This window comes from Oncorhynchus kisutch, linkage group LG22 (genome assembly GCF_002021735.2).
Source record: "Oncorhynchus kisutch isolate 150728-3 linkage group LG22, Okis_V2, whole genome shotgun sequence".
Taxonomy (NCBI): domain Eukaryota; kingdom Metazoa; phylum Chordata; class Actinopteri; order Salmoniformes; family Salmonidae; genus Oncorhynchus; species Oncorhynchus kisutch.
In genome coordinates this window covers 50890976-50905420 of record NC_034195.2, presented here as the reverse complement: position 1 = coordinate 50905420, position 14445 = coordinate 50890976, and the positions used below count along the sequence as shown (strand labels likewise).

Genomic DNA, 14445 nt, shown 5'->3' with positions numbered 1-14445 from the left:
AGAGGAAGCAGATATCAACGTTGCACTTAAATAAAAAGTGCTATCTAGAACCTAAAAGGGTTCTTCAGTTGTCCCCATATGAGAACCCTTTGAAGAACCCTTTTTGGTTTTAGATATAACCCTATTGGGTTCCATGTAGAACCCTTTCCCCAGAGAGGTCTAAATGGAACCCAAAACAGTTCTACCTGGAACCAAAAGGGATCTCCTATGGGGAATGCCAAAGAAGCCCATTGGAGAACTTTCTTATAAGAGTGTGGGTAGTGTGTCTTTCTTGTGATCAGTTTTAATCTCCATCACAACCAAACCAAGCCACAGCGTATGGTGTAGTTTAGTTGGCTGTGCTGAGTAGTGGGTTTGGATGGAGGATTGCGGGGAATCGGAAATGGGGGGATGGAGGGATGATGGATGGAGGGATGGAGGATGGATGATGGATGGATGGAGGGATGGATGGAGGAATGGAGGGAGGGAGGGACGGTACCTGGATGGAGGATGGATGGATGGATGGAGGGAGGGAGGGAGGAATGGAGGGAGGGACGGTACCTGGATGGAGGATGGATGGAGGGATGGAGGGAGGGAGGGAGGGAGGGAAGGAGGGAAGAATGGAGGGAGGGAGGGAGGAATGGAGGGAGGGAGGGACGGTACCTGGATGGAGGATGGATGGAGGGAGGGAGGGAGGGATGGTACCTGGATGGAGGGAGGGAGGGACGGTACCTGGATGGAGGATGGATGGAGGGAGGGAGGGACGGTACCTGGATGGAGGATGGATGGAGGGAGGGAGGGACGGTACCTGGATGGAGGGATGGATGGAGGGAGGGAGGGACGGTACCTGGATGGAGGATGGATGGATGATGGATGGATGAAGGGAGGGAGGGAGGAATGGAGGGAGGGACGGTACCTGGATGGAGGATGGATGGAGGGAGGGAGGGAGGGAGGGAGGGAGGGAGGGAGGGAGGGAGGGAGGGAGGGAGGGAGGGAAGGAGGGAGGGAGGGAGGAATGGAGGGAGGGAGGGACGGTACCTGGATGGAGGATGGATGGAGGGAGGGATGGTACCTGGATGGAGGATGGATGGAGGGAGGGACGGTACCTGGATGGAGGATGGATGGAGGGAGGGAGGGACGGTACCTGGATGGAGGATGGATGGAGGGAGGGAGGGATGGTACCTGGATGGAGGGATGGATGGAGGGAGGGAGGGACGGTACCTGGATGGAGGATGGATGGAGGGAGGGAGGGACGGTACCTGGATGGAGGATGGATGGAGGGAGGGAGGGACGGTACCTGAATGGAGGATGGATGGAGGGAGGGAGGGACGGTACCTGGATGGAGGATGGATGGAGGGAGGGAGGGACGGTACCTGGATGGAGGATGGATGGATGGAGGGAGGGAGGGACGGTACCTGGATGGAGGATGGATGGAGGGAGGGAGGGACGGTACCTGGATGGAGGATGGATGGAGGGATGGAGGATGGATGGAGGGATGGAGGATGGATGGAGGGATGGGGATTGAAAGTGAGGTTTTGTTTCGTAACCAGGGGAAAAGCAGGCCTAGGTACTCCTCCTCCCCTAAATGGTGCAGGCAGGGAGAGCAGAGCCTTTGGTTTGAGAGCGAAGGCAGGTAATGTGGTGGGTGGATGGCGGGGGCTGGATTGTGTATTGATTTTCCTATGGAGTTTGATGCGGCACCTATCACGCACACACGCATCATTGTATTGTGTGTACACACACATTACCGTTGCTTCTGCCCAGGACAGTTGGCAACCAAACGTTAAGCCCCACTAGGACCCTGAGAAACTGTTCTCGAGACACTGTTCACCTGCCAGTTAAGTTATCCCTGTCGGCTGTCCTAGACACTGTTCACCTGTCAGTTAAGTTATCCCTGTAGGCTGTCTGAGACACTGTTCACCTGTCAGTTAAGTTATCTCTGTAGGCTGTCCGAGACACTGTTCACCTGTCAGTTAAGTTATCCATGTCGGCTGTCTTAGATACTGTTCACCTGTCAGTTAAGTTATCTCTGTCGTCAGTTAAATTATCCCTGTCGGCTGTCCCAGGCGTTTCAATCTATCATTTGGAGCCAAGGGAGACTTTGTTAGCCTGGTCCCAGGTCTGTTAGTGCTGAACGGTCAGCTCTCATGGTCTCCCTATTTTAACGTGGAGAGAGACATTAATAGGTGCCACAGTGCACCACATAGCTGACAGCTCATCACTTTCTGTAACTCTCCGTGTTACCCTCCCCTCTTTCCCTTCCCTCTTTCCCTCCCCTCTTTCCCTCCCCTCTTTCATCCTTTCACCTGTAGCCTATTAGGGTTCCTCAGGAGATCTTTCCCCCCACCAGACTAGTATCTGCCTGCCTCTCTGTGTGTGTGTGTGTGTGTGTGTGTGTGTGTGTGTGTGTGTGTGTGTACGTGTCTGCATTTAAGACAGTGATCCCTTACATGCAGAAGGACATTCCATTACTTCCTCTACTGCTAAATGGACGGGGGAATGTGCAGGTTTAGCGATGGCCTGAAGGAGTGAAGGACAGCTCAGTCTCATTCACCTCTCTCTCTCCTCTCTCTCTCTCTCTCTCACTTGTTCCCAACCCTCCCCAAAACGCCTGCCCACAAGGCCCTGAGCCAACACCACCTTCCTCTGCTTTTACCAGGTGTGCAGCTGGGCTCAGACAGCGAATGAGTGGACAGCTTGTGTGTGTGTGTGTGGGGGGGGGGGGGGGGGGGGCAGTTAAATAACTTTCTGAATGTGTAAAAAAAAAAAAGACTAACTCACCATCACAAACATTGGTTCTTTCAGTTTTGTGTGTATGGTATTTACACATGGTGCCCTGCTGGTTCTACTATTGATGCAGTCTATCAACCCTGACCTCTGACCTCAACCTGTGGTGTGATATTTATTTCCTGGTTCATAGGCACTGTGTGAATGAACCTTATTCTCTTCATGTCCCAGTGCCATCAGCCAGTTCTGTTATGGTTAGGTAGGTGTCACAGAACAGACCGCTTTGGTCCGACCATGGTTCAGTGCACTAGGGAAACATGTTGGACTGTTGTGTGAGGCAGCAGGCAGCCTAGAGATTAGAGAAGTGGGCCAGACATCAAAGTGTTGCCAGGTTGAATCTTATCTGTGTGTGTTATGTGTTAGGTATGGATTATGAATGTGTTATGAAGTGCTAATAGCATGAAGTGTAATGGCCAAACAGAGACAGTAGCAGGTAGCCAGCCTCCCTCCCATGCCATCAGGTTGCTGAGCTAGCCACGCTCCCATGTCATCAGCTTGGTTAGCTAGCCTACCTCCCAGGCCATCAGGTTGGTTAGCCAGCCTCCCTCCCAGGCCATCAGGTTGGTTAGCTAGCCTCCCTCCCAGGCCATCAGGTTGGTTAGCTAGCCTCCCTCCCAGGCCATCAGGTTGGTTAGCCAGCCTCCCTCCCAGGCCATCAGGTTGGTTAGCCAGCCTCCCTCCCAGGCCATCAGGTTGGTTAGCTAGCCTCCCTCCAAGGCCATCAGGTTGGTTAGCTAGCCTCCCTCCCAGGCCATCTGATTGGTTAGCTAGCCTCCCACCCAGCCTCCCCCCAGGCCATCTGGGGTGGTTAGCCTGCCTCCCTCCCAGGCCATCTGATTGGTTAGCTAGCCTCCCACCCAGCCTCCCCCCAGGCCATCTGGGGTGGTAAGCTAGCCTCCCTCCCAGGCCATCTGATTGGTTAGCTAGCCTCCCACCCAGCCTCCCACCCAGGCCATCTGGGGTGGTTAGCTAGCCTCCCTCCCAGGCCATCTGATTGGTTAGCTAGCCTCCCACCCAGCCTCCCTCCCAGGCCATCAGGTTGGTTAGCTAGCCTCCCACCCATGCCATCTGATTGGTTAGCTAGCCTCCCACCCAGCCTCCCTCCCAGACCATCTGGTTGGTTAGCTAGCCACGCTCCCAGGCCATCTGGGGTGGTTAGCTAGCCTCCCTCCCAGGCCATCTGATTGGTTAGCTAGCCTCCCACCCAGCCTCCCTCCCAGGCCATCTGGTTGGTTAGTGTGGCCAGAGGAAGTTTGTAACCCTGGCCTGGTTGAGGCCACAGCCCTCATCCACGATAGGTATACATGTATATATATATACACACACACGCACGCGCACGCGCGCACACACACACACACACACACACACACACACACACACACACACACACACACACACACACACACACACACACACACACTACTATCTGGTAGCTATCCATTTCTGCGATATGTGCTTGTCCTCACTCACTGCAGAAAACAAGGCCAGCGTTGTTCCTCCCTCTCAATGGCATGTCTTAGTCTGAAAATATGTTTATGAGCAAAAAACTGTTCGTCCGTCAGCTGGGTTATTTCTCTCTCTTTGCAGGGGGAAGGTTCTGTGTCCCAAACAGCCCCCTATTCCCTATGCAGTGCACTACGTTGGACCAGCGCTGGTCAAAAGTAGTGCACTATATATGGAATAGGGTGCAGTTTGGGACTCAGGCAAGGGCTCAGCTTCGGGGTTAAGGGTTGTTTTCTCTCTTGCCACGTTCAATGAATCCGGTATTAAAGCAGCATTGTAAGTAAAGTATAGCTGTGGTTTTCTACTCTCATTTCCAGATTATATATATATTTTGAATTTTGTGGTGTACACTGTATCATAGATTTTTGTCTATGTTACTCTATGGCTTGTCGCTGCTGTTACTAAGTCTCTTTGAAAGAGTGATTGACTTCAAAATTGGACGTAAAACCGTGAGACCTTGTTGCTCCCAAACCCCAGACCACGACTCTTCTCACCATCTTACGTAGTTGACTAGACTACATGCTTAGATCAATCGATGCTAACCCCCCTCCTCCCCTTCTCTCCCTCCTCCATTCCTCCACTCCTCCACTCCTCCATCCCTCCATTCATCCATCCCTCCACTCCTCCACTCCCCCATCCCTCCATTCCTCCATCCCTCCATTCCTCCACTCCTCCACTCCTCCATCCCTCCACTCCTCCACTCCTCCATCCCTCCATTCCTCCACTCCTCCACACCTCCATCCATCCATTCCTCCACTCCTCCATCCCTCCATTCCTCCACTCCTCCACTCCTCCACCCCTTCATCCCTCCATCCCTCCACTACTCCATCCCTCCATCCCTCCATCCCTCCACTCCTCCACTCCTCCATTCCTCCATCCCTCCACTCCTCCACTTCTCCACACCTTCATCCCTCCATCTGTCCCCTGGCTTATTGATTTGATTTGTTGCTCTGCACCTTATTTCTGTGTTTCCCTGGAGAAAGACTGGGAGCTGTGTGTGTGTGTTTCCCTGGAGAAAGACAGGGAGCTGTGTGTGTGTGTTTCCCTGGAGAAAGACTGGGAGCTGGGTGTGTGTGTGTTTCCCTGGAGAAAGACTGGGAGCTGGGTGTGTGTGTGTTTCCCTGGAGAAAGACTGGGAGCTGGGTGTGTGTGTGTTTCCCTGGAGAAAGACTGGGAGCTGGGTGTGTGTGTTTCCCTGGAGAAAGACTGGGAGCTGGGTGTGTGTGTTTCCCTGGAGAAAGACTGGGAGCTGGGTGTGTGTGTTTCCCTGGAGAAAGACTGGGAGCTGGGTGTGTTTGGGGCTGTCTGGCTGTTGTATTTCTTGTGTTTGTGACATCTGTTTGTGCTCAGACACAATCAAGGTCTGTGATTGACAGGTCTGTGACAAGCCTGTGCCTCTGTGTTGAACATCCAGCCGAGTCCTGTGGAGCTGAGATAGGGGGAGGGGGGGAAGCCAGCAGGTTCTATTATCTGTTTCCATGGGTACCAGATTGATGTACTGTATGTAGAGGTTAAACATACCATAGGAATAGAACGACTAGAATGGATATTCCCATCCATGACAGGCCTGTGTGTCCCTGTGTCTTTGTGTTGCACTACTATGTCAAGCCAGGTCCTGGGGAACTGAGATAAGGAGACAGTGAAGCTATGGTTCTATCAGACTGCTTTCCTTGGTACCAGAGTACAGTGTTGTACAGGTGGTTACGGTTCTAATAGCGTGGTGCTGGCAATGCAATGCAAGGGTTGAGGGTCTGATACCCACATACAGAATATGAGTCCCTATCTAGAAGTTTCCCAGACTGCATTGCTCTGAGGAGGGTGGTTAAACCTAACAATACCATGTATTAATTGAATGGCTATTCCCATTCGAGTCCACAGCCAATGGGGATTTATCTGAACTCGTTTCTTTGGTAGACGGATGTGTGGAAGCCAAACATACTGTACCACGATCATAGGTAGCTAACTGGAGAAGGTTGAGTGGAGACTAAGGGCTCTATTCGATCAGATCCGCTTTAGCCGATATTTGCATAGCGGTTGTTTTGACGATGTCAGATGTTGAACTGTTTTTAGAGCTCTTCAATCAACAAGTGGCTCCTGGTATTATACCTAAAGCAGACATTGAACAAGTGGCTCCTGGTATTATACCTAAAGCAGACATTGAACAAGTGGCTCCTGGTATTATACCTAAAGCAGACATTGAACAAGTGGCTCCTGGTATTATACCTAAAGCAGACATTGAAGAAGTGGCTCCTGGCATTATACCTAAAGCAGACATTGAACAAGTGGCTCCTGGTATTATACCTAAAGCAGACATTGAAGAAGTGGCTCCTGGCATTATACCTAAAGCAGACATTGAACAAGTGGCTCCTGGTATTATACCTAAAGCAGACATTGAAGAAGTGGCTCCTGGCATTATACCTAAAGCAGACATTGAACAAGTGGCTCCTGGTATTATACCTAAAGCAGACATTGAACAAGTGGCTCCTGGTATTATACCTAAAGCAGACATTGAACAAGTGGCTCCTGGTATTATACCTAAAGCAGACATTGAACAAGTGGCTCCTGGCATTATACCTAAAGCAGACATTGAACAAGTGGCTCCTGGTATTATACCTAAAGCAGACATTGAACAAGTGGCTCCTGGCATTATACCTAAAGCAGACATTGAACAAGTGGCTCCTGGCATTATACCTAAAGCAGACATTGAAGAAGTGGCTCCTGGCATTATACCTAAAGCAGACATTGAACAAGTGGCTCCTGGCATTATACCTAAAGCAGACATTGAAGAAGTGGCTCCTGGCATTATACCTAAAGCAGACATTGAAGAAGTGGCTCCTGGCATTATACCTAAAGCAGACATTGAACAAGTGGCTCCTGGTATTATACCTAAAGCAGACATTGAACAAGTGGCTCCTGGCATTATACCTAAAGCAGACATTGCCCTTTGCTGCATAGACTCGCATTGAGAAATCCCATGCGGCCTTGTTTACAAGTTCGAACACTGGAATGAGAGATGTAAATCCACACCTCACTTATGGCTGATAGAAATCCTCATTAATTAGTTGAATGGTTTTTCAATTTGAGCGTCATTATTTCTATATAGCTTACACTTTCTCCTTCTGATCCGCTAACGCGAGTGGGACGGCTGATCATGGATTTTCACAGCTCCAATGCAGTTCCCCCTCCGACACCATCAAAACATTGGTTATCGCCGGTTAACGCTTGATCTGATTGAATCTAGACCTAAAACTACGATAACCATAAACCCATGGATACTGTTTGTAGTTTGAGCTTCAAGACAGATCAGGAAGTACTAAAGGCTACTTTTAAAATGTGCCGTTTTGTCACACAACACAATGCCCCAGATGCCTCAAGTTTTGAGGGAGTGCGTGCAATTGGAATGCTGACTGCAGGAATGTCCACCAGTGTGTATATATATACACTATCAGTCAAACGTTTTAGAACACCTACTCATTCAAGGGTATCTCTTTATTTTTTCTATTTTCTACATTGTAGAATAATAGTGAAGACATCAAAACTATGATATAACACATGGAATCATGTAGCAACCAAAAAAGTGTTAAACAAATCAAAATAGATTTTATATTTGAGAATCTTCAAAGTAGCCACCCTTTGCCTTGATGACAGCTTTGTACACTCTTGGCATTCTCTCAACCAGCTTCACCTGGAATGCTTTTCCAACAGCTTGAAGGAGTTCCCACATATGCTGAGCACTTGTTGGCTGCTTTCCCTTCACTCTGCGATCCGACTCATCCCAACCATCTCAATTTGGTTGAGGTCTGGGGATTGTGGAGGCCAGGTCATCTGATGCAACACTCCATCACTCTACTTCTTGGTAAAATAGCCCTTACACAGCCTGGAGGTTTTGGATGATTGTCCTGTTGAAAAACCAATGATAGTCCCACTAAGTCCAAACCAGATGTGAGGGTGTATCACTGCAGAATGCTGCGGTAGCCATGCTGGTTGATTGTGTCTTGAATTCTAATTAAATCACAGACTGTGTCACCAGCAAAACACCCCCACACCATAACACTTCCTCCTCCAGGCTTTACGGTGGGAAAAGCACATGCAGAGATCATCCGTTCACCCACACCGCGTCTCACAAAGACACGGCGGTTGGAACCAAAAATCTCCAATTTAGACTCCAGACCAAAGGACACATTTCCACCGGTCTAATGCCCATTGCTCATGTTTCTTGGTCCAAGCAAGTCTCTAATTCTTATTTGTGTCCTTTAGTAGTGGTTTCTTTGCAGCAATTTGACCATGAAAGCCTGATTCATACAGTCTCCTCTGAACAGTTGATGTTGAGATGTGTCTGTAACTTGAACTCTGTGAAGCATTTATTTTGGCTGCAATTTCTGAGGCTTGTAACTCTAATGAACTTATCCTCTGCAGCAGAGGTAACTCTGGTTCTTCCAATCCTGTGGCGGTCCTCATGAGAGCCAGTTTCATCATAGTGCTTGATGGTTTTTGCAACTGCACTTGAAGAAACTTTCAAAGTTCTTAAAATGTTCTGTGTTGACTGACCTTCATGTCTTAAAGTAATGATGGATTGTCATTTCTCTTTACTTATTTGAGCTGTTCTTGCCATAATATGGACTTGGTCTTTTACCAAATAGGGTTATCTTCTGTATACCCCACCTACCTTGTCACAACACAACTGATTGGCTCAAATGCATTCAGAAGGAAAGAAATTCCACAACTGAGCTTTTAAGAAGGAACACCTGTTAAATTAAATGCATTACAGGTGACCACCTGAAGCTGGTTGAGAGAATGCCAAGAGTGTGCTTAACTGTCATCAATGCAAAGGATGACTATTGGAAGAATCTCAAATATACCTTTATTTTGACAGGGAAGACATACTGAGACAAAGGCTTCTTTTAAGGATGAGCCCTGCATGAATACATCAAACATATACTTTAAATACAATTAATAAACATATTAACAAAACAGACACATTTATCAACATACAGTGGCTCCCGAAAGTATTCACCCCCCTTAAGCATTTTTCCTATTTTGTTGCCTTACAACCTGGAATTAAAATATATATTTTTTAGGGGTTGTATCATTTGATTTACACAACATGCCTACCACTTTGAAGGTGCAAAATATGTTTTATTGTGGAACAATAAAAATGTGAGCAAAATGTGAGCATGCATAACTATTCACCCCCCCCCAAATTCAATACTTTGTAGAGCCACCTTTCTCAGCAATTACAGTTGTAAGGATCTTGGGATATGTCTCTATAAGCTTGGCACATTTAGCCACTGTGATTTTTGCCCATTCTTCAAGGCAAAACTGCTCCAGCTCATTCAAGTTGGATGGGTTCCGCTGGTGTACAGCAATCTTTATGTCATACCACAGATTCTCAATTGGATTGAGGTCTGGGCTTTGACTAGGCCATTCCAAGACATGTAAATGTTTCCCCTTAAACCAATTGGGTGTTGCTTTAGCAGTATGCTTAGGGTCATTGTCTCTCTGGGAAAATCTCTGGAAGACTGAAACAGGTTTCCCAAAAGGATTTCCCTGTATTTAGCACCATCCATCATTCCTTCAATTCTGACCAGTTTCCCACTCCCTGCTGATGAAAAACATCCCCATAGCATGATGCTGCCACCACCAGGCTTCACTGTGGGGATGCTATTCTCGGGGTGATGAGAAGTGTTAGGTTTGCACCAGAGATAGTGTTTTCTTGGATGGCCAAAAAGCTCAATTTTAGTCTCATCTGACCAGAGTAGCTTCTTCCATATGTTTGGGGAATCTCCCACATACATTTTGGCGAACACCAAACGTGTTTGGTTATTTTTGTCTTTAAGCTATGGCCTTTTTCAGGCCACTCCTCCGTAAAGCCCAGATCTGTGGAGAGTATGACTTAAAGTGGTCCTATGGACAGATACTCCAAGCTCCTTCAGGGTTATCTCTGTCTTCTTTGTTGTCTCTCTGACTAATGCCCTCCTTGCCTGGCCCGTGAGTTTTGGTGGGCGTCTCTCAATTGGCATTTTTTAATAATATTTTTAATGGTATTCCATGGGATGTTCAAAGTTTCAGATATTTTTTCATAACCCAACCCTGATCTGTACTTCTCCACAACTTTGTCCCTGACCTGTTTGGAGAGTTCCTTGAACTTCATGGTGCCGCTTGCTTGTTGGTGCCATTTGCTTATTAGTGTTGCAGACTCTGGGGCCTTTCAAAACAGTTATATATATACTGAGATCATGTGACACTTAGATTAAACACAGGTGGCCTTTATTGAACTAATTATGTGACTTCTGAAGGTAATTGTTTGCACCAGATCTTATTTATGAGCTTCATAGGAAAGGGGGTGAATACAATATGTAAAGGGGGTGAATACATATGTAAAGGGGGTGAATACATATGTAAAGGGGGTGAATACATATGTAAAGGGGGTGAATACATATGCTAGGGAGGGAATACATATGTAAAGGGGGTGAATACATATGTAAAGGGGGTGAATACATATGTAAAGGGGGTGAATACATATGTAAAGGGGGTGAATACATATGTAAAGGGGGTGAATATATATGTAAAGGGGGTGAATACATATGTAAAGGGGGTGAATACATATGTAAAGGGAGTGAATACATATGTAAAGGGGGTGAATACATATGTAAAGGGGGTGAATACATATGTAAAGGGGGTGAATACATATGTAAAGGGAGTGAATACATATGTAAAGGGGGTGAATACATATGTAAAGGGGGTGAATACATATGTAAAGAGAGTGAATACATATGTAAAGGGAGTGAATACATATGTAAAGGGGGTGAATACATATGTAAAGGGGTGAATACATATGTAAAGGGAGTGAATACATATGTAAAGGGGGTGAATACATATGTAAAGGGAGTGAATACATATGTAAAGGGAGTGAATACATATGTAAAGGGGGTGAATACATATGTAAAGGGGGTGAATACATATGTAAAGGGAGTGAATACATATGTAAAGGGAGTGAATACATATGTAAAGGGAGTGAATACATATGTAAAGGGAGTGAATACATATGTAAAGGGGGTGAATACATATGTAAAGGGGGTGAATACATATGTAAAGGGGGTGAATACATATGTAAAGGGAGTGAATACATATGTAAAGGGGGTGAATACATATGTAAAGGGGGTGAATACATATGTAAAGGGAGTGAATACATATGTAAAGGGGGTGAATACATATGTAAAGGGGGTGAATACATATGTAAAGGGAGTGAATACATATGCACGCACCACTTTTCAGTTTTTAATTGTTTTGACATTTTTGAAACAAGTTGTTTTTTTCATTTCACTTTACCAATTTGGACTATTTTGTGTATGTCCATGACATGAAATCCAAATAAATATCTATTTTAATTACAGGTTGTAATCCCAACCAAATAGGGGGATGAATACTTTTGCAAGGCGCTGTATAAGTAGGTCTCCGATCAATACTTTGATCTGACCAAGGGGGACCAGAACATCTCATTTCAGAGAGCTCTGTAACTTGTTCCCCCAAAAAACTAAAATCAGCTTGACCCAACTCTGTTGAGACCAAAAGGGCCTTCAGTGTTGTCCAAGCCTGAGACTGGGTTTGGTAATTTGTAGGTTTACATGTAATTAATGTAATTAATGATAATAGCTACATAGGAAGTTTCTGCATGAGTGCGTTGTAGATAAACACAATGAAATGCTGCTCTCTCCTTACATACAAATAGGCCAAACCCACTTTTTGATACAAAACACAATGGTGAGTTCTAGAACCATCACCAGTAATAAACCTAAAGGAACACAATGGTGAGTTCTAGAACCATCACCAGTAATAAACCTAAGAACACAATGGTGAGTTCTAGAACCATCACCAGTAATAAACCTGAGAACACAATGGTGAGTTCTAGAACCATCACCAGTAATAAACCTAAGAACACAATGGTGAGTTCTAGAACTATCACCAGTAATAAACCTAAGAACACAATGGTGAGTTCTAGAACCATCACCAGTAATAAACCTAAAGGAACACAATGGTGAGTTCTAGAACCATCCCCAGTAATAAACCTGAGAACACGATGGTGAGTTCTAGAACCATCACCAGTAATAAACCTAAGAACACAATGGTGAGTTCTAGAACTATCACCAGTAATAAACCTAAGAACACAATGGTGAGTTCTAGAACCATCACCAGTAATAAACCTAAAGGAACACAATGGTGAGTTCTAGAACCATCACCAGTAATAAACCTAAAGGAACACAATGGTGAGTTCTAGAACCATCACCAGTAATAAACCTAAAGGATCACAATGGTGAGTTCTAGAACCATCACCAGTAATAAACCTAAAGGATCACAATGGTGAGTTCTAGAACGATCACCAGTAATAAACCTAAAGGTTCACAATGGTGAGTTCTAGAACCATCACCAGTAATAAACCTAAAGGAACACAATGGTAAGTTCTAGAACCATCACCAGTAATACACCTAAAGGATCACAATGGTGAGTTCTAGAACCATCACCAGTAATACACCTAAAGGATCACAATGGTGAGTTCTAGAACCATCACCAGTAATAAACCTAAGGGCACCATGGAAAACAGCATCTAGAGCTTTAACCTTTTACTGCAATGGGCTAAATCAGGGTCACACAGTGTTTCTTAAAGAAATCTACTTTGAAACGAAAGTATAAACCTCACACACATTTTTATTGGTTTAAAAAAAGGAAGATACCTGTACCATGTCAGATATAGAGTTTAAATGTATTACATTTTGAGTTTTCATTCCAATATTACACTTTATATACATCACAGAAGACTGAAATATAACAGGGTCAGGACAGGCAAGGAAAAGGGAAAAAAGAGACTGGGGAAAAGCAGGAGCTGACACAAAAATGTTGGTTTGGTTGGTTTGACAAACAAGACAAACTGGCCACAGGCAAACAGAGAACACAGGTATAAATACACAGGGGATAATGGGGAAGATGGGCGAGTGGGGTGGAGACAAGCAGAAGGACAGGTGAAACAGATCAGGGTGTGACACTTAAGTAGTTTACACCACTGTAGAATTATAATTAATAGCTTTGTTGTTTTTAATTAAAGCATTTGTATCATTATCTTTTAAAATTGTAGCTGGTTTGGCGTGTATTCTTTTTGGGATGGCTGCGTGGTGTTAACCATGTTTATTTGCCATTAAACAGTATGCTTTATTTGAATTGCACCTATAGTTGTTGTAGATCATATTCCTGGTTTGATTAAGGAATTACATTTTCTTCTTTACTTTTTTTGTAAAGGTTTTTTATTAAAGTCTTTTTCTAAGATATTGATTTGTTTTTCAGATGTAACTTTTGCATAGTAAAATATTATAAGTAACCTAATGTACTCCATAAAAGCATCCCAAATTGTGTCGGGGTTCAGATTTTCCGACTCTGTGTCTAAATTTTGTAATGGTAAAGGTATTTAATACGTTTTGGGTCTTGAAGATGCGCTCTGTTCATTCTCCATATTCTGTCGCTAAGTGTAATTAAGCAAGATATTTTTTAACCCAGTATATTGTCAATTCTTAAATAGTAAGTTATCGAGTAATACATTTTTGAGTAGTCTTTTTTGTAGTCCGGTATATTATTTATAGAGATTACATTTTCAAAAGAATCTGAATCTGAAGTTGTTGTTTTGTCACATTCGCTGGAAAGGTGCAGTGAAATGTGTTGTTTTACAGGGTCAGACACAACAGTATGATAGGTGCAGTGAAATGTGTTGTTTTACAGGGTCAGACACAACAGTATGATAGGTGCAGTGAAATGTGTTGTTTTACAGGGTCAGACACAACAGTATGATAGGTGCAGTGAAATGTGTTGTTTTACAGGGTCAGACACAACAGTATGATAGGTGCAGTGAAATGTGTTGTTTTACAGGGTCAGACACAACAGTATGATAGGTGCAGTGAAATGTGTTGTTTTACAGGGTCAGACACAACAGTATGATAGGTGCAGTGAAATGTGTTGTTTTACAGGGTCAGACACAACAGTATGATAGGTGCAGTGAAATGTGTTGTTTTACAGGGTCAGACACAACAGTATGATAGGTGCAGTGAAATGTGTTGTGCAAATTAGTGTAAAGTGTCTTGCTCAAGACTGAGACATATTGCATATCCATGAAAAAGGCTCTTATGTCTATATGCG

At 45.0% G+C, this 14445-nt stretch overlaps 1 protein-coding gene across 1 annotated transcript in view; it reads left to right on the top strand.

Moving 5' to 3' along the window:
* LOC109867058 (cGMP-inhibited 3',5'-cyclic phosphodiesterase A) overlaps positions 1-14445 on the top strand; it is a 242096-nt gene that overhangs the window by 25510 nt on the left and 202141 nt on the right. The window lies entirely within an intron of this gene.